At 40.5% G+C, this 20,886-nt stretch overlaps 1 protein-coding gene across 2 annotated transcripts in view; it reads left to right on the top strand.

The window, feature by feature from the left end:
* The window catches only part of LOC127948818 (kelch-like protein 5), a 91,967-nt gene that overhangs the window by 2,469 nt on the left and 68,612 nt on the right, over positions 1-20,886 (top strand). The window contains exon 1 of one of the 2 annotated variants that reach the window (XM_052545581.1): positions 7,442-11,606. The exons of the other annotated variant lie outside the window; for it this stretch is intronic. The gene's annotated coding sequence lies outside the window, so the exon portion shown is untranslated. Of the gene's footprint in view, positions 1-7,441; positions 11,607-20,886 lie in introns of those variants that run through there. 2 annotated transcript variants of the gene reach the window in all.

The raw sequence follows: 20,886 nt of genomic DNA, 5'->3' as shown, positions 1-20,886 counted from the left end.
ATTTTCAGTAAGTTTCAATTATCTTTTCATTACATGCACTCTGGGGTGTAAACAGGCTTCCAATCATTTTTTTTTTCAGTGTGCTGCAGGAAACCCCAGTTCATTTGTGTGTTATGAGTGAGTCAGTGAATCATTCATACAATTGATTCTTAAAGAAACACTTTCATACACTGAATGTTATATTCAGTTGATTTCATGTTCAGCTGATCATGAACAAGATGTTTTATTTGTTGACTTTTGTTTATGAAAGAGATGTTTTATTCTGCCAATGGCAGGCTTACTTCCACACTTTACAGTTCAGGGATTGAACCCTAGATCAGTCTTTTCAAATTACGTAAAAAGTCAGTTCTGTGATTCCAACCTTGTGGAAAATGTTTGGGAAGGAGCCACTTTTTGTTCCAGTATGACAATGCTCCTGTGTACAGAGAGGTCCATCGTGTACTCAGTCTGGAGTAGAACCTTGACTAGTCCATACAAAGCCAAGAGCTGGACCTCACTGAACACCTTGGGATGATTTGGAATGCAGACCGAAAGCCAAGGCCCATCAGTCAATATCAGTGCTTGTCTTTACTCTGTGTCATGTACCAACATAGTGGAAAGCCTTTACAGAGAAATGGAAGCTCTAGCAGTTAAGGAAAGAATAACTTCTTATTAATGCCATTGGTTTTGAAATTAAATTTCAAACATATGGAAGTGTTTGGGTGTCCATGTACTTATAACCATATGTTAATAGTAATCTAATCTTTCAGACTGTTCTCTTATCATCCTCTGAGCTCCTCAGGATTGGTTGATTTCTCACTGTGTCAGTCTGTGAAAAGAGACATTAATAAGTCATAGCAGATGAATTATGGATTGAAGAGAATTCAGCCTTGGAAGTTCTATATAAAGAATGAACTGCTGGATTATTACATTATTATGAAATATGTTTGTAGAACATGTGCATTGAAAACGTGCATGTAAAAAAGTTTTAAAGTCTACAAAGCATTTTTCATTGGCAGTTTGTGTTAACTAATGAAGCCCTAATGTCATGTGTGAATAAACAATAAAGGATCAATACACTTTCAAACAATATCTAGGGCATGTTGTAGTCCAACTTACTACTTAAGTATTTGGCACTGTGATGAAAGTCATAGGGAATACACAAATCTGAATGGCTATTTAAAATTATTTAAATATGTTTTAGAAAGTAGCGCAGATTATTTGTTTATGGGGTTTTCAGGTTAAAGGGTTAGTTCACCCAAATAATCAAAATTATTAGCTCTCGGACTAAATCTAAAATATCTTAAACTGTGTTCCGAAGATGAACGGAGGTCTCACGGGTTTGGAACGACATGAGGGTGAGTTATTAATGACATAGTTTTGATTATTGGGTGAACTAACCCTTTAAGGGCTGCATTTTCTGCAGTTTACAAGCAGCATACAGTTGTTTATTTTGACCAGTTAATTGGAATAGTATTCTTAAAATGGATTCCAAATTCGGAATAATTTGTAATATATAATTATTCATGGTATTTAGAACAATATCGTCCATATCCATTACAGTGATATTTCACATTAGCAAATATACCGACACATGTTTTTTTTTTTTTCTGTGAACAGGCTACAGCCACACTGCATGCATAAGCACTGTAGTTTTGTGGCACTGGAAACTTTTGGAGAAGCTGAAAGTCTATGATGTTTAAGAGTTATCTCATCATAACTTAAACTAACAGCTCCTGCTCTACTAGTTTCCTGCTGATCCAGTATGGCTGCCGCTAACACTGGACAGATGTGCAGCCATTATGGTTCATGTTTTCTTCCATGACAGCTCATGACTAATCTGTCCCAGCGGGCTCTGCTCTGCACCGTTACATACAAAACGCTTGCGAATGCATGCGGTATTGTTCGGCACAAGTTGCCAGTTTCAGTGCTTCCTGTTCAGACATACTGTTGCTTTCATGGTTATATTTTGGTTAGCTGAGGCATTGGTTCCTAAAGTTTAGCTTCCATCTTTGAAGTTGAAAGCAGTTAGTTTTAACCTCATGCACATCATTTGCCTGAGTGGTTTTATTTTCACTGCAGCAGTGGATGTACTTCGTCCTCTGGAGTCAGATTAATTCTCTCTCTCTCTCTCTCTGATAAGTTCAGCAGGCTTTAAGGTGACCTTTGTGGAGGAATGTTGGGGTGTTTAGCCCTCTGCATTTGTACAGTCATCAAAAGGTGGTTCAATACAGCAGACATTTGCTCAATAGACCTTCTTTGCATTGCACAGATTGTATTTCACAGTGCAATCTGAGACTCTGTGGCTTTCTTTATGAAATATATTTATGGATTTTCCTTGTCAGTTTGGAGTAAAAAAACTCAGCCTTGATTGTTGTTGCACAAAGGAAGACATTGGTTTTCTCAGAACTGTATTTGTGGTTAGTACATATTCTTGTACAAGTGAACCTCTGGTTCTCATGTGGGCAATGGAGGTTTGAATCTGGCTTGCAGTATTACATGTAGCTTCAATATTAGTTAGCATTATAAGTTTCCTATCCTTTCTCCACACATCATTTACAAAGTGGCAAAAAATCTGTTGAGTTGATGTTTAGTGGATTGCGCTCCACAACATTGAGCTTTGGTTCTCATGTGGGCAGCAGTTTGTCTGGTACATGAGGCTATTGCTAATGAGAATTGCTGCACTGAGTTCCTTTAAATGCGAGCAGTGTATGATTCATTGTTTTCAGTGTCTTGAAGCAGCCAGTTTGCAGCTAATGCTTCTTCATGCAAATTTAATCTCTACTGTGAGTTTGGGTCACTTAAAAACATGGGGGAATGCAACAAGCACCAACCATCTTCTCAAGCTTGTAATAAGCACATACTGTATAAACTAGCTGTTGTCAACAGCTTCAACAAAAAGACTTAGGCACTCAAAAATATTTTTTTTTGACAAAATAAAAGCATTACAAAAACCTAAATAAATAAAGGTAATTTTACAGTTTTACTGGAAAATACTATTGTCTTCATCGTCATCATCTTTGAATTGGTTTACTTAAATGCAATTTTATTTTATTTTATAGTGAAATATTTAAATGGTAATAGTTCTTGTTTATTATTTTATAGTCATATTGATAAATAAAAACAATGTTGTGATGTAAATCTTCATTAATCATTAATAATTTTTTTTATGTCTTACTGAATCATTTGGAGTGGTCAAAGAAGAATAACCATGACTATAGTTATTGATTTTTGAGAAAAAGTCTCTTCAGTCACTCACCACACATGCAGTGATGAAGACAAACTTGACTTGAGTGTGAATACTGTTGGTGATCAGTACTTCCGCAAACTTTTGAAGTCTGACCAGATGCCTCATTCATAGATTTTGATTCTACATTTTTTTTTGGATCCTAAATTCTATTGGATTTAAACCTTCAACAAAATTGAGAAGCAAATATGCATTAATAAAGGCAGAAACTGAAGTGAAAGTGTATGTCATCCAAAGCGCATGTGTAGAAAATGTTTTGAAATTAATTTGTATTAAAGAATTATTTAAAAGTAGCCATAATATTACTGTGTATGCCTATCACACATATGGTTTCTGAATTCTGAGAGCATGCTTGAATTTTTTTTTGTTGCCCTTTGATGAAGAGTGTTGTACTTCTAAATTATGCAGAGAAATCTCTCTGTGTGCTCTGACACATTAAACTGTGGTGCTTGTGTTCGAATCCTGTTCTCCACTGTTGTCTGAATAAATGTGGCAAAAAGACCACAAATAAAATGAAAACTTATGTTCCATCAAAATTATTTTACATGGATGTCAGTGCTTTAATCCATAAACGACATTTTCCAGCAACACTTCCAACATATGGCATGCTTTTAGATCTCCTTGTCTCATTTTCAATCCTGATTTGCTTACATATACATAAAGGCTGGCTGAGTTCAGTAATTGCACTATTACAAATCATTATATTGTGGTTTGTGTGTTAAATTTCTTAATCGGCAGTTCTCAGTGGATTGTGGACTGAAACGCAGACAAGGGACAGATGATAAAAGATGGCAGGGAGCTGTCTAAACACACCAGTCCCTGTCAGCGCAGATGGAGGCTGAATGGCAGACTGAAAGAGGAAAGGGATTTTCTTGGAATTGAAATCTCTCTTTTCTTGGCAGAGCGCTCTCTTTGCCGGTTGTGAAGGTCCAGGAGTGGAAAATTGGCTTCTCAGACTCACAGATGGTCTTAGGCTTGGTCTACATCCACACGTGCGCGCACACACACACACACACACACACACACACACGCACACACACACACAAACCTTGAGTTTTTGGTACTCTCCTCTCCTTTGCCAGTAAATGTTTGTCAGCTATTCTTGTCACAGAGTGGGTATTACAAATTACACTACCTTAACCTAAGCCAAATTCACACCACAAGATTCTGACCACTTGAGTATGTGTCTTTGAAAAAGTGTCGACACTGTCACTGCTTTCTCCATCTGAACATATGGAGAGGGAGCAAAATATGAATATGTACACACATGCACACGGTGAGCCATTGAAGGCCTTGTCTCAGATTTTAGATGACACTGTGGCACTATGTTGCCAGGCAGATTAATTCTGCACCCCTTTACTATCTTTATTAATATTTTTTTCTCAGCAGAGAGACGTGAGGTCCCAGCTGACACTTCTATCAGAGGAGTACTTGAAGTAAAAGCAAAAGTTGACTCAAAGATGAATGACCTCAACTATGGTCATTGATTTTTTTAGAGAAAGGCTTCTACAGTCACACATATAGTGATGAAAATAATCTTGAGTTGAGTGCAAACACAGTTGGTGATCAGTCTCTATTTTCAAATGTCAACTATAAAATCAGTTTGTGCTAATTTCGGGGTTTCAGGATATTGGTCTCTTAACATCTGCTGTGCTCTAGATTCTTACATAATTGAGCAAGTTAGAATTCTTTTAAATGAAAGAATTTAGGAAATTTATGTACCTAACTTAATTTAAGGAGACAACCTGTTTTGTCTCTTGATTTCATCATATCTGCATCTAAAATTACACAAAATTTTACACCAAATCAGCATATTAAAATTTCTGAAGGATCATATGACACTGAAGACTGGATTAATTTGTTACCTAATTTTTTACTTTTTAAAATGTATTCACATAGAAAACAGTTGTTTTAAAAAATATTTCACAGTGTTACTGTTTTTGCTATAATAATAAAATTAATAATTCTTAGTAAATGGAGATTTTATTTAAAAACCTTTACAATTTGTATTTAAGAAAAAATGTATAAACTTTTTTTTTTATTGTTTTAAATTCAACAAAACATCAGTATTTCAATTTTTTGACAGGAAGTATATACAGTATGTAATCCCATTATCATGATAAATAGATTCAATGCAAAAGACTGGAATTAAATTATCTGCAGCCACACAGATAGAAAAGGAATGCAAATGTTTGAGATGAATAGAACAAGTAAATTGGAGACGGGGTCAGAGAAATTGAATTGCGCAGTCAGCACTTACCTGACTGTCTCTCCCTCTTCGTTTTTCTTCTCTCTCACACACATCATTTATGCTTAACATTATAGTGACACATCAGTGTGTATGCAGGTCAGACCCCAGGTGTAAATGTTCTAGCTCTTTTGTATGCGCATGTGTGTTCCCTCGTGGCTGGTAGAAGAGGGGAAAACTGCATGATCTATTTATTTACAGCATGAGGCAGCAGCACTATTTATGATCCTTAAACGATAAGCTTTCGGGAGACTCGTAAAAAAGAGAAGTGTGTGTGAGTGGGGCTTGACTCAAGTAAGGCAAGACTGGGACAGGAATATTTATTTATTTGTTTATGTTTAGAGGGAGAGGGGCATTGTAAGAATTCAGTAATTCAGGATGTGCTTTATTGAAGATGCTCCAGTTCTTCAGGGTCTAGAGGTTTCTGGCTTGTAAGCCTGTCTCAATTTTATTTTAAGACCTGTCTGTTTATCCCTTCTTTGATGGAAAGCAAATGGTGTCGAGATCTCTTGATCTCCAACAATTATCTCCAGGTTCTTTAGCTCTGCTGCTGTGTGTATTGATTATCAATAGCATAACATTTTAGCTGTGAAATATTATGAATCTCATCAAGGACGAATCTCCCTCCTAGGAAACATATGTGTCTTGCAAACACACACACACACACACACTTGTACATTCAACCACACTACATAAACATGCTGTTGCAGGTCTGATCATATTTGATGGTTATACTGTTTTACATACTGCAATACTATATCATGGTATTTCTCCAAGATAGAATACTATAAATGTCATGAAGTTAATTTAATACAAATACCATAACATTATGGCTTTTTAGACATATCATGTACACATATCATGATGTTACTATGGAAACTTGTCTGCATTACCATATTTCATGTAGGGGTGTGACGGTTCGTATATAACCGTGAGACCGGCGGTTATAGTTGAACTCCGTCATTAGAACTCTATAACCGCCAAAACCGTGTCATTAAAATATTTTTTACAAACATTTTTTAGATAGGATCATAAGATGCGCAATATATCGGGAGACATGGTTTTTACCACTTAATGAAGTTTTGTAAATCGTCAGACATGATATTTACCACTTCATAAAATTTTGCTTTGTAGAAAACCTTTCTTAAAAACGAATTTCGTTTTGTACAAATTTTGTCTTAATTTTGTCTTAATTTTAATAAATGTTTCATCAACCAATTGCGTGTATTTTAATAAATAAAAAGCAAATATAGCAGACAATGATAACCGACATGGAAGCACCAGCGCGCCGCGTTCACTTGCACTGCACTAGAGCGCATCTCATCGCAAATGAAACTCAGCGTAGGCCTATGCCTCATACATTAGCATTAAATATCTTTGCTGCATCCTTTCTAGAACAGACAAAGGCATTTTTTTTGCGACTCGCATCAGCAAAGCATTGCATGGCCATAGACCGCAAAACAATCAGCGGATGGCGGGCGGGTGCGGCTTTGAAATTTGCTCAAAAAACGTTGGCTCGGATGATGAGTTTTGTGACCGATCTCCTTAATAAATGGAGGTCTGAAATCTCTGCCCCTTTACCGATCAGAGCGCGCGCTGACACGGAGTTAACCCCCCCCCGCACCCCCCCCCCCCCGACGGTTATGTTATGAACCGTCACATTTGACTCACGTCATAACCGTCATCACCAATTCTGAAACCGGCACACCCCTAATTTCATGTACCATGGTGGAATACTATATGAATACAAAGGATAGCACTGAGTTACCATGGTACATGTCGAAGAAAATCCAAGTTGTAACTGTACACTACCTTATCAATTTTAGGGTCACTAGGATACATTAAATTGATCAAAAGTGACTAATAACATTTATACAAGATATTTATAATGTTACAAGTTATGTAAACTGTTACAAACTAACTTTATATTCAGCAAAGAATCGGGGAAAAAGTATTACGTGTCAACAAAAATATTAAGTAGCACAGCTGTTTTCAACATTGATAATAGATTTTTCTTGAGCATCAGATCAGCATATTGGAATGATTTCTGAAAGTCCATGTGACATGGAAGACTAAAGTAATGACTTCTGAAAATTCAGCTTTGCCATCACAAGAATAAATTATACTTTAAAATATATTCAGATAGAAAACTGTTATTTTTCAAGTCTTTCAAAAACAACAACAATAAGAAAATAAATATTATAGGCCCCAAACTTTTGAATGGCAGTGTATCAAAAATCCGTGGTCATGTTTTAAATGTGAATTACCATATTCCATGTGCCAATTTCATTAACTCTTATGCAGGTGCATAAAAAAAAAAAAAAAAAAAAACAGTTACACATGGTAACCTTCATTTCCTAAAGAGAGGGAACGGAACGATTGTGTCACGTGATGACACCAGGGGTTGCTCTTGGGAGTCCAAACACCTCTGACATCTTTGAGAAAAGGCTGATGAAACTGGGTGTGCAGAATTTGCATAGCTGTCCACGCCCTGGATATCTGGGTATAAATAGGTTAGAGTAGCATCTACTCGTTCTGTTCTGTTCTGAGGAGTCGAGAAGCATCTCAATCCACTCAGAGGCAGTTCGGAGTTGTAGCACGAAAGTCACAACATCCCTCCATCAGGGAAACAGGGTTATCATATGTAACCAAGATGTTACCTTTCTGTCATTTGTGTCGAGTGAGGACACTAGTGGTCGCTATACTAAATGCCACAATTGCCAAACATAGAGTCACCATAGGAGGACTCAGCTAGAGCCTTTTCCCATAGTTAATACTTTCCAGTAATAAGAATGGCGGAAAAGTCTTGGTAGTGAACATCGGGACAGTGACAGTGAGCTTTGCTAAATCAAGTTCATGAGAAGGAACATGAGCTGGACTGAATGAGTGCATATACCGCCCACAATAACTCTACGGTTATCTGCTAGAGAGCCACCATTTGCCAAGGCTGCTAATGGCAGCCATACCCCTGTTTGAGTGAGCCCTCACTCCCAGTGGGCAACGTAGGGACCAGATAGCTTGCAAAGTCACCACCTAATCCCCCACCCTCTTGACAGTGGGGGTAAGCGCAGTCAGGTAAGCGCAGTCAGGAGGGCCATCTTCATATCAAGGGCGCTGAACTCAAATGACTCAAAAGGGGCTCAATCTTGATCTATCTGTAAGGCCTGTTAGACCACAGTGAGATCTCAAGAGGGGATGAGGCATGGCCTTGAAGGGTTCAACCTCTGGGTGCCTCTGAGGAATCTGATTGTGCTTGCTACCGATCTGCCTTCTTTGCTATCGTGGTTTGCCAAAATCACAGGAACATACAAGTTAGGCAGGTGCATGTTCAGGCCTCCTTGGAGGAAGGAGAACACCTATCCGATGCCACATTTCTGAGGGTCCTTCCCCTGGAAAGAACATCACAAGATCATGTAAAGAACAGTTTCAGGTCAAACAGCCACCTCATAGAGTGGGCTGGATAAAAGTATTTACCGCAGTGGGTGAAAGGTCTCTGAAATCCTCCTGTTCGCATCCAGGGACCAGAGGTTCCAAATATCTGGTAGCGGGTTCCAGATTGTGCCCTTCCCCGGGAGAGTAAGTCCCTCCTCAAAGGAATTTGCCAGAGAGGGGCCGATGCCAGGAGACCAAGCTTTGAGAACCAATTCCTGTTGAGCCAACAAGGGTCCACAAACAGGAATGGTCCCCTGTCCTCCCTGACTTTGAGGCTACTGGGAAAAATTGCATTGAGTAACCCCTTTCCTGCTGTGAGCCAGTGCGTCCATACTGAGGGAACCTAAGTCAACTGGTGATTAGTGGATTCCCGCAAGGCAACAGGTCCTCCTTTGCCTGACCAATATGATTCCAATTCAGCTGAACCATCTGGGAGAGAAGCCTACACTCACCTTGGAGTGTGACCAGTTGTGAGAGAAGATCCACTACACGATTGAGGTCACCCAGGGACCACGGTTTTGTGCCTGAGAACCGTCAAGCATTTCAGTACTGACTGAGCACAAACCTCCGAGGGGTGTGCAGTCATACTGTCAGAGTCCAGTTTTATACCAAGAAAAGAGTTCTACTCTGCAAAGTTTTCTCTTTTCTCAGTTGACCTGAAGTCCCAGTAGGGCTAGGTGATGAATGACCTGTGAGTGCAAACTAATTCTCACGAGTGAGCTAGGATTAGCCAATCATTGAGGTAAATGTGAATGCCCACTTCCCTGAGAGGGCCAAGGGCAGCCTCTGTAATCTCAGTGAATATGCGAGGAGACAGGGAAAGCTTGAAGGGAGGAATCTTGTACTGATATGCCTGCCCTCAAAGGGCAAAGCATAGAATGGTCTGAGTCTTGGAAAGTATGAGTACTTCAGGTCTACTGCCACAAACCAATTTTGGTTTCTGAGACATGTTAGCATGTGTTTGAGGGTCAACATTCTGAATGTGAGCTTGAGCCAATTCAGATCAATTGAGCCACACTCAGATGCAGGATTGGACCAAGGCCCCCATCCTTCTTAGATACAATGAAGTAAGGGTTGTAACACCCCCACTTCACCTCTGCTAGGGTGGACAAGCTCTATTGCACCCTTCACCTCAAGGTAACCAGGTGGTGGATATCTGCCAATGACAGATGGTCAGTGTGAAGCCGAATCCACCTCCTGTCCCCCAAACAGAAGTGGATCTGAACTGATCAGATTGTCCCTCCTCCCTGGGTCCCCTGCATCAGGAGCACCTTGTAAACTTATGAGGGTGCTTGGTGCCCTGCTAATAAGGTGAGTGTGAGTGCTATGTCATTGAATGACCTTGACTTCAGGCCCAGGCTGTTGCGGGGCCTTGGCATTGATCGCAGAGGGCTGTCACTGGTGACAAGCAAATATTGGCTGCTGTCTCGTCCTTCAGACAGAAACTCAGCCTCCACAAAAGCTTGCTTAGTTGAGGCATCAGCTTCTGATGGTTCAAGCCCATTTTCCGATGCAGCAAGAGACCGCTCATCCTCTTTGTGAGCGGCAATTGAGAGATTAAACTTGCCCTGAGACAAGCTCTCAAGCTCATTTAGCAGGTCAACTGGAAGAAACAAAGTGTGAGAGGAATGAGAGGTCAACAGGGAATCCCCCAATAGAACTACTCTTGCTTTCATTAGTTCTCCCCTGAAGCACATCTCTGCTCATACCTCGAAGTAGAAGGACCAAGGCGGGAAGCAGTCGGGATCTTTTCTAAGATACCGCGAGCGCAACTCGCTTATTTCGATGTCCTCACAAACAAGACATGAATCATCTACAAATGCTGTATCAGCATGAGCTTAGCCCAAACACTGAATACAGAACTCATGCCAGCCATTAGGAGAGATGTGAATCTCGCAATCAGGAGAACACAGATGGAAAGGAATGTTTGCCGACACACAGAGTTTCACCCATTAAGTTATTTAGTGAAATTACTCTTTTTAGGAGGAAATTTGCTATTAGAAAGTCACCCAGGGGTGCTCTCACAACACTTAGCTGTGTATGCATAGTATTAACATGACATAACCATTCCATATAAAAAGAAAACCAAGAATATCATAGTTTTATCATGTTATATGTCCAAAAAAAAAAAAAAAAGGTATTCCCAGGGCACTTATAAAGGAACCATGGTAATTTTATTTTACTGTTTTCAGTGGAGTGTAAGGCTTAATATTTGGACTCTAATGCACATATATACACTTTATTTAAAAGTTCATCCTGTTCATCCCTTGTTTCTGGAGGTGCTCTGCCAGTCAGATGTGTACAGTCTCTTAACCACAGGCCTGCAATGCTTTACTTCAGGAGAAAATTCTTCTTTTTTAAATTCATTCCTCCGTCCATCTCCTCTGACATCTAAACCCTGATGGCTCAGCCTGCATCACTTCTCTCTGCATTTAATTCCCACACTGCTAAGGTAGGCCAATATTAGCATCAGTAAAAGGACGGCTGAGCAGAAGATGAAAATGTTATTGCTATGTACAAAATGGTCCTGGTGATATTTTGGCTGATGAGTTTGGAGTTAATGGATGGAGTGTGTGTGTACGTGTGTGTGTGTGTGTGTGTGTACTTCCAGATCTGTCCTATAATTTCATCCAGTGGCAGCAGAGGAAATGTGAATGCACCAGGGCAGGAAGAATGCTATTCGGAAATGAACACTGAATAGTAAGATGTTTGCATGTATATGTGTACAAATTATCATCATACTGTGTGTATAATGTTGTATGACTAATTATTCATACTGTAGTTTCAAGGAAATGTGTGTCAGATGTGTGTAGTTTTTTTTTTTCTTAAGGAATGAAATGTATTTCCTCCCACGACTGTTGCAGGCATGAATCAAAGCAATGAGACATCTAACCTCTCAGCCCAGTTCAGCTTTGGGTTTCAGGCATGAGATTACATGGTATGTGAATGTAGTAGGTGTTATTTGTGTGTGTGTTTCAGTGATGGATGTAGCCAAACTGAAGTGTGGAATCTGTATCATAGCATAACCTTATGAGAGAGCTGACATTATAGTGGCTAGAGTGTGTGTGTGTTTGTGTGATGAAAGAGAAAATGAGGACTCTGCTGCACAACCCAGCCTTTTTGTCTGTTCTTCACACACACAAGTTTGTAGTGTCCACAAACTATGAAAGAAGTGTTTAAAAATTAAGTGGTTGATTCAGTTGATTCTTACATGATGGACACCTGATACATTTTTCCCCTTAACAAAACAATTAGATCCACATTTGTACAACATTTATAAATCTAACAGATTTTTTTGTAAGAAAGTTATTTACAGCAGTGGTTATCAAACGGCACTATCAAGAGGGCTCGCATAAAAGTATTAAAATCAGTAAATTATTATTAATCTTCTAAAATATTCTAATGCGAAACTAAAATAAAGCTTTTATTCTAATCTAAAATAAAACAAAAAATTATATTTAGGTCATGTCTACACATAGACAGGGATTTTTATAAACAGAGTTTTTCCTTATTTAGTTTAAAAAAAAAATCTCTTTCCACATGAAAATGCAAACCCATGCTATTATGCACTGTCAAGAGCATGCCAAACCAACAGGTGGCGATATAATCTCAACTGTAAAGCCATGTAGGCCAATCAGAAGAAAAGTTTCAAGTAGGCGAAGATAACAGCGCTGGCTCTGACGTCACAAGCCAAAGAGGTCCTGTTTCACGGTCTACACGATAACACTGCAACCAGAGTTTCCCTTTGATACTAACCTTGTACTGCGCCTTGCTAGATGGGAAAGAGACTTTTTTTCTCCTGAACTGAAACCTTTTTCATTCACGCAGTGAAACTGCACTGCTAGTAGTTCGTGCAGTGTATTAAAAAAAAACCAATGGCTAGGCAGCGGAGCTGCATGAGCCTATGGTGACAAAGCCCACCAAGCCTGCCAAAGCCCGCCATAATGGGTAGGGCGCTCGGGCTATTTAAGTGGCCGTTTGCCACAGGGTTCTCAGATTTCTTCTCCTTCTGCAACAACTATGTCTCTATGCTGATCCGAAGCCACTCGCTGATGAATATGCCTTCGCAGATGGAATCGAGATCTCTCAGCACAGCTGACTTTCTTCTCCGCCTCTACAGTGACACAGCAGTTCTAGTACGTTTTCCCATGCCAGCCTCCGGTAATTCTGAAAGAGCTTATTTCTAGCAGGTAAGCCCTAAAAGAGCAAATTCTAGCGGCATTGTGTGAGTGTGGCCCATGCAGGGAAACCTGCACCATGCAGAAGAGCAATGAGAATGTCATCTGTCTGGGTAGACCCCATGCAGAGACTGCTCGCTCACTGATATGGAATGCTCATCCGAGAATGAATTTCTCTCTTCTCCACTTGCACATGCTCTGTTCTCGCGTTTCTCCTCTCTCAGCGAGCCTCGGCGTGAGAAACAACAGAGTCAGGGAGCTAAGCAACCGGTTCTGAGTGAACACTTGCCAGCACTGTACCCCCATGCTTGGCTCTATCCTTCAAAGTAGATCGGAGCAGATGCGACCACTGTCAGCTTCAAATTTGTGTGTGTGTGTCACTATGGCTGTGGTCACAGACAGGCTGCTTTTATCAAGAAAGCAGTCTGGCCCTGTTCGTTCGCGGAAGGTGCCCCCCCCCCCTTCGCTCATGTTGCTCTGCTCCCAGTTACCATCGGAGGATGTAGCGAACAGAATGGTGGTTGAACGATCAGACTTGAGCAATCCTTGATGCACATTGTGCGTGCTTAATCTGCCAGTATGTGTTACACAGGAGAATCAGTGCATCTCGTTATACGAGCAGCTTAATCATCCCAGACAAATCAAAGCAAAACGCGCGCAGCTTTGAATTTGTGATCCCTGCCTCCCCAGCTCTTGTGTTTCTCTCCTCCCATTTACTCGGAGGTAGAAAACAGCAAAACTGCGGGTATTAGTCACTCTCCATGCAGCTTTTTGATCTGCCAGTGTGAGGATCACTGCCCCTTATTGTCAAGCTGCTCAATCCTCCTGGGCAGTTTGGAGCAGAACCCTGTCACCAATAATTCATATTGCTGACAGCTTTGTTTTAACCGTGCTTCTCACCTGGGTCACACCCATGCTGAGGCTGCTCTGCTGAGACAGACTGCTCTTACTATGAGAGTTCATGTCTTACTCTGCTTTGCTCGCAGCTCGTCTACTTGGATAAAGATTGCCCTACCCCTCCCCTTTTATCTGTCAGGGTGTTTACACATAAAGATCATCAAAGCTCCTCTTATAGGAGTGGATTGATCTTTTTTTAGGCAGATTAAAAGAGAATGCTGTCACTATGATTATTATCACTGACAGCTTCAAATTGGACACCTTTGCCATGCCAACTCTGAGGCAGCGCGCATGGGAGCTGACTGCTCTGCCATGAGAGCATTAAATCTAGCGAAGCATTTTCGGGGAAAGCAAACTTCCCCTTTTGAGTGTGGGGTTCCCATATGGCGACCAGCCTCTCAATTTAATCCAAACCCTTGTCTCATGGGCTGAAACATGACAGGCCATCCCTGTAGTGCCAAACTGGGTGTTGGAGACAAAATGGGGTTATTCACTGCAATTTTCTCGAATATTCACGATTCACAAGGTGATGAATTTGCTGGCATTATAAGACGTAGAAATTGCTCACGCAGCTCAGAGCGAGTCAGGATTCCAAAGCCGCTACTGCCTCGTCCCACACCAAAAAAATTGTGGCCTCCGGCTCATCCTTGATCTCAGCCCCCTGAATCACACCCTCATGAAAAGATCTTTCAGGATGAATACACTGAAACCGATCTTTGTGCAAATTCCCTCAAGAGACTGATTCTTTTCGCTGGATGCATACTTCTGGCCCACTGCACTTTTATGAAGTGACGTGGCTCTCTCCCCTCGGAGACAGATGGGAAACCACATTCTCAACTACATTGACGACTGGCTCCTTCTGGCCCAGACAGAGGCAGAATTAATTTAAAACAGGATTCTCCCCCTTAGCCACCTGTAGTGCCTGGGTCTCAGGGTCAATTTTGCCAAGAGCACATCGTTCCCCAGCCAGAAAATACCATTTCTGGGAACAATTTTCCACTCAGTCCAAATGAGAGCTGTAGTCATGCCAGATTGGGCTCTGGCTAAATGGAGACTGGCAACCTCCTTCAAGATTGGTTCCACTCACTCCCTCAAAGTGTTTCAGAGGAAGCTGAGCCTCATGGCAGCAGCATCAACCAGTGCTATAGTTGGGTCTGCTTCATATAATAGTAGAAGTAGTTTATTGTCACTAGTCACAAGTACCAGCAAAATTAGCCATCAACTTATCCATACATATATACATGCAATATGACAAGGGGGTAGAGAGGACAGGAAAACAAGGAATTGAGGAAGAAATACAGCGTAACATTAGGAAAGTGAGGAGAAAAAAAACAACACCCAGACTATGCTTCTACTGGGAGTACAGTGTGAGAACAGGAAAAACTGGGGGGGGGGGTATATAAGTAAATCTGTATATTAGTGTGTGTGTGTGTAGGCCTGGAGATCTGCCATTCAAATCTAAGTGCCTCAGTCCGCAGATTGTGATAGCGTTCCAATTTCACGGTCACTCTCTTGTCTATTCTGGTCTCCAAATCATGACGGGCAGCCTTGTGAGGCTTTGGACAAATGTTCCCCTTTTCTGAATTCTTCGATATCCCAGGGCAAAGCCTAGTCCTAACAGCAGAATACCTGTTATCATGGTTCCGAATAGGTAGATGTCTTCAGTGTCCTCCATGGAAAAAGCAGCCAGACACATGACCTGCCACCTCTCCCATGCATCCATCGTGTATCCAGCTGCGAATGTTCCAGCAGGGCAGTCTGGTTCCCCCGAACCCAAGCTTCTCATTGAGAAGATGGTTTCAATTGCATTGAGAGACCAGTCCATCAAATCAAATCCATGTTTTCCAGTTTTGGAGAGCAGTGCAGAGAGAGTCTCTCAGTATAGACGAGACTAGAGACTAAGCAGGGAAGACAAGGGGAGGAGTGGGAGAGAAATGCGTCCGCCTCCGACGAATTCCCAGTGGATGGAACAGGGTGTGGCCATGGGGATGGCTTGCAGAAGGACAGTAGCCACGACTGACATCTCCAACTCAGGTTGGCGGGTGCTGTGCAAAGGCACGGCACCTTTTGGGAACTGGTCGAAGGCAGAAAAAGGGCTTCCACTTCAACTGCCTGTAGATGCTAGCAATATGTTGAGCCTGTCTGTTCTTCCTGCCAGTCCTAAAAGGACACCATGTGCTAATCTGATTAGACAACATGTATGTGGTGTCCTACATAAATTGCCAGGGAGGCCTCTCCTTGAATAATCTCTTCAGACCTCACTGAGGGCAGCACATATATCAGGCAAATTGATCCTAGGAACAGACATGTTATCAAGGAGCAATGTCCCCTCAGGGGAGTGGACACTCCATCTGCAAATGGTTCAGAGGATCTGGGAGATCTTCGGCAAGGCCGAGGTCGACCTCTTTGTCTCAGAAGACAACTCTCACTGCCGAGTTTATTTCTTAGAAACCAAGGATGCATTGGCCCACGATTGGCCCAACCTCCTTTATGCTTTTCCCCTGATCACTTTGATCCCACAGGTAATCAGGCGATAAAGGGAACAGAAACACAAGGTTTCCTTTTGGCCCCCTTTTAGATGAACCAGCTGTGGTTATCAGAGCTGACTCAGCTGTTCATAGCTGAGTCGTGGTCATCTGCTTTCTAAGAGGTGACAGGAGGCTGAATCCTCCTCGTCCCTCTACCGTCCCTTCATGGGATTTGCTCATGGTGCTGAGGGCCCTGAAGGGCCCGTTCAGAGCACATGTCTTTATGTTCACCATGCTTCCTCCCTATGAAGAGAACAGTGAGCTATCTCTGCTCTGCCCAGTCAGAGTTCTGAGAATCTATATTGAGGATTCCGCCCCCTATAGGTAGTCGGAACAACTCTTTGTCCGCTTTGGTAACCGCTCTAAAGGGCACCTGGTCACGAAGCAAAGATTCTCTGAATGGATATTAGACACCATATCACTAACATACTCTTCCTGTGTATGCCCCAATGCCCCATTGGAACAGGCCCACTCGACTAGGGGCATCACCTCATCGTGGTCCAGTGGTGTGTCCATTGAAGATATTTGTGAAGTGGCCAGCTTGGCCTCGCCATCCGCATTTTTAATGGTTTTATGAGCTGGAATTCCCGGCCTTACAGGCCAAGGTCCTCACTCCTCAGGGCCTCCTCAGACATAGGCAGTTGCCTAGGGCACAAAATGACTGGGGGGGCGCTGCACTAAATTTTTTTTTGTTTCGTTTTTTGGTTGGAAGTGCACCCTCTCATTACCATTGTGTGCTTCATACCAGCGGTCCCCAACCTTTTTAGTGCCAAGGACCGGTTAAATGTCAGACAATATTTTCACGGACTGGGCTGTGACGGATAAATACAACAAAATAAAAAGATACGACTGGCATAAAAACTGTGGTATAGTGGTGCAGTTTGAAACTTCTGGAATCACAGTGATTTAATTGAATACAATATTCTGTAAGTGTGTCAAGGATTTTAGGAATAATTCACACAAACATCTGTATGACTGACTTTTGTGGAACACAAAAGCATATATTCTGATGAATTTTCACAGTGCAATTTTAAAAACATAAATATCATCTCACTTGTGGATGGTGCATGTGTGCAGGTTTGTAGTACAGTAGGGGTGTAACGATTCACTCGTTTTCTCGATGCATCGATTACAAACCCTGTCGATTCATATGCATCGATCTTGAAACATGATTTTTGAATCGTGAATCGCCCGATCTTGAACAGCAATCGATTCAAAATACTAAGAATCGAATGGATCGGGATTTCTATAGCGATTCAATGCTTTCAAAATGTATACACATTAAATTACTACACGCACGAATTAATGGAGACCTTGAAGAGTGTTCGTGAAACGTGCCTCTTATCTGTCTTTCACGCGCTCCACTGTTTACCGCCTGATGAGACTGTCCAGGCACGTGCACAGGTAGGGCTCAACCTGTGCAGAGCACATGCCCTTTTTGCCCTTACACCCCGAAGTGCCCTTTTTTTTTTTGGTGGTGTTTTTTTTTTTTTTTTTTTTTTTTATCAATGCTACTGGTCACCCTTTACGTCTGTCTGTGTTTTACAAATATTTAGCAAATGAAAGTTCTTAAAACGAGCTTGTGTAAATCTTATTCGATCCTCAAGCTGTAATTAAGCTGATAACTCCGCCCCCTCTATATTCATTAAATCAACTGAAGTTCAGCAGCCGCACAGTAGACAACAGCTGAGCTGAACAAAGTTTTGCGAAGGGTAAATAAATATCTTGTTGTTTGAATAAGTAATACTAAACACTGTCTATAAAGGCTCATATTTATTTATTTGATGTCTGACTGATTCACTGACTGAGATGTGGGACGTCGCCTGAGAGAGAGGGCTAGCATTTGCCATCTAGTCATAGCCAATACATAGCCAACACTTAAATAGCCTGTGCATACAGTTGCATTTCATATTTTATAAAATGCTATTTTGGCCAAATGCATTTTACCACAGGAAAAACTGAGCGCTCCGTCTATATAGCTACAAAAACTAGTTTGTAACCTGTAACGTTAGATGAAAATGTAATGTGATGCCGGCAGGGGCAGGCGCCGTCGCCGTTTTAATGACGGACAAAAAAATAAAAATCACATTTGCTGGCCAAAAACAATATATTGATAAGTAATACAACAACATATAATTTGTTTGTACCATCGGAAAATCATAACAGGTGCGCCACCGCGCTGTTTCATACTGGAACTTACACAAAGCGACTAGTGATCCTCGTCACCTAGATAACATATTTCTAAGAAATTTCTTCTATGATTTATGATTGCTGATCCACTTAATTTATTAACATTTAGGCTAATCACGTGATGGTATACTCTCCGCTCGTCCTCACATGTATAAAATGTTGTAAAACATGGTTTTACTACATTAATGTAGTAAGTTAGTAACTAAAAAAAAATTACAGAAGATCACTGTGAAATCGTTATATTTTATCATGCAGAATGTAATTCATGATTCATTCCAAGGGTTCATTTATTTGATCCAAAATACAGCAAAATCAGTAATATTGTGTAATATTTTTACAATTTTAAATAACTGTTTTCTATTTGAATATATTTTAAAATGTGATTTTATTTTTGTGATCAAAGCTTAATTTTCAGCATCTTTACTCCAGTTCAGTACTCTTCAGTGTAACGTGATCCTTCACTGCAACTGTAGTTTTCACACTATTTTTATTAATTTTTTTATTGCTGGCTTATTTTAGGGAAAGTGTAGTGAATAAGAGACCTTCAAGAGACCAACATCCCTGGTCCACCACAGTGTCAAATTTTGCCAGGTACATGGCTCACAGAAGGTTGATGTTGTAATTAGGGTTAAAGAAGCCCTTAAAACCCTGTTTATCTATATTATCTAATTAACTAATATTATTATTATGGTTGTTATTAATCGTGAATAAATCTAAAGCTTTTGAGACTATTATTTTGTGTTATTGAATTTGTCATGAAGATGTGACTATTTCTTCCTTTTATGCAGGCTTACTAAATAATCTTGATATAAAAAAGGGAGGGGGGTGCCCTTTTTCAGTTTCAGCACATGCCCCTCAAAAGGTTTGTGCACGGCCCTGAGACTGTCACAGGATTACGCTCGCGCTCCGTTCGTCTCTGACGCAGCTGACGTGTGATCTATAGGACTCGTGGCCAGTAATGCTAACGTGATAGTTTTACTTTTCTGTAGTTTGTCAATGGCTCTCTGCATCTTACCGACGGAGTTACCGGAGTCGTCGACAGCTGTATTTATTGCATGGACGGAGCAGAAATGTAAGTGTCTAAATCATACGCACAGATCCATTGAATGATAAATGTTTTTAAACAATGCGGATGAACTGAATATACGAAGGAAACTTTTAAAATTTACAGCATTTTAAAGACCTTAGAGAGACCTTGAAATAAGAGCGCGAGATTTATCTTATAATCAGATGCATGAAAGTAGCGTTTGTTTCATTAGCAAACAGACATCTGGCGCGTTTTCTCTCATAATCATTCGCTGATGGAGAGGAAAAGTTAAATGGAGATGAAGACGTTTTCACACTGAAAGAGAAGCGATCTCGCTCTCATAGACGTGCCAGGCTATATCTGCAGCTAAACTGAATAAAAGCAGAATGAACTGATGAAACTAAAAAAAAAACACAAACAATTTATGAATGATGCAGTGCTAATTTATATTTATTACAGTACAGAAACTATAAAGTATATTTTCTATTCTGTGCAGAAAATTTAAATAATTGCTAATTAAATGTAGCCTAGTATATAATAAAACAATCATAAAATTGCCATTAGGAAAAAAATATCGATTACAAATGATTGATTATTGTCCAGCAGTGTATTTGATTTATTACAGCTAATTAAAAGTAATTAAAAAAGAAGATAATTCCTTGTAAAAATAATAATAATAATTATTATTATATAGGCTACATACATAAAATGATTGTATTTGACATTTCTGTCACTTCTGAAATTATGGCTATGCCCCTGGTGTTTTTTAAAAACTTGGCTTACATACATTTTTACATATGACATGTCGCATCATTAAACTAGCATTTAACAATGGACAAAAGGTTTTTGTTTTGTTTTTCTAACCTATGGTTCCAACAAGTCCTCCAACTCATACGACCGTATGGGTCGTTTGTCACTATCCATAAATACGACCCACACGAGCGTTCTCTAAATTAGCGCCCCTATTGGCAACAGGAGGTATGATAAATGAACTTTCGCCTAAATGCATTGTGGGTTTATTTTAACATGTTTGCTATTTGCGTTTTGAATTGTTTGATTTAAACTCTCCCAGATGTTCGTGGATTTTGATGATATGGATTTTAGATGACTTCGAGACATGTACAGGTAAGGTTTTCTCCCGTCTCATAAAGTAGTCGATC

Source organism: Carassius gibelio, chromosome B1, assembly GCF_023724105.1.
Source record: "Carassius gibelio isolate Cgi1373 ecotype wild population from Czech Republic chromosome B1, carGib1.2-hapl.c, whole genome shotgun sequence".
Taxonomy (NCBI): Eukaryota; Metazoa; Chordata; class Actinopteri; order Cypriniformes; family Cyprinidae; genus Carassius; species Carassius gibelio.
The sequence above is the reverse complement of the archived record's forward strand: the minus strand, read 5'-3'. Positions and strand labels throughout refer to the sequence as shown.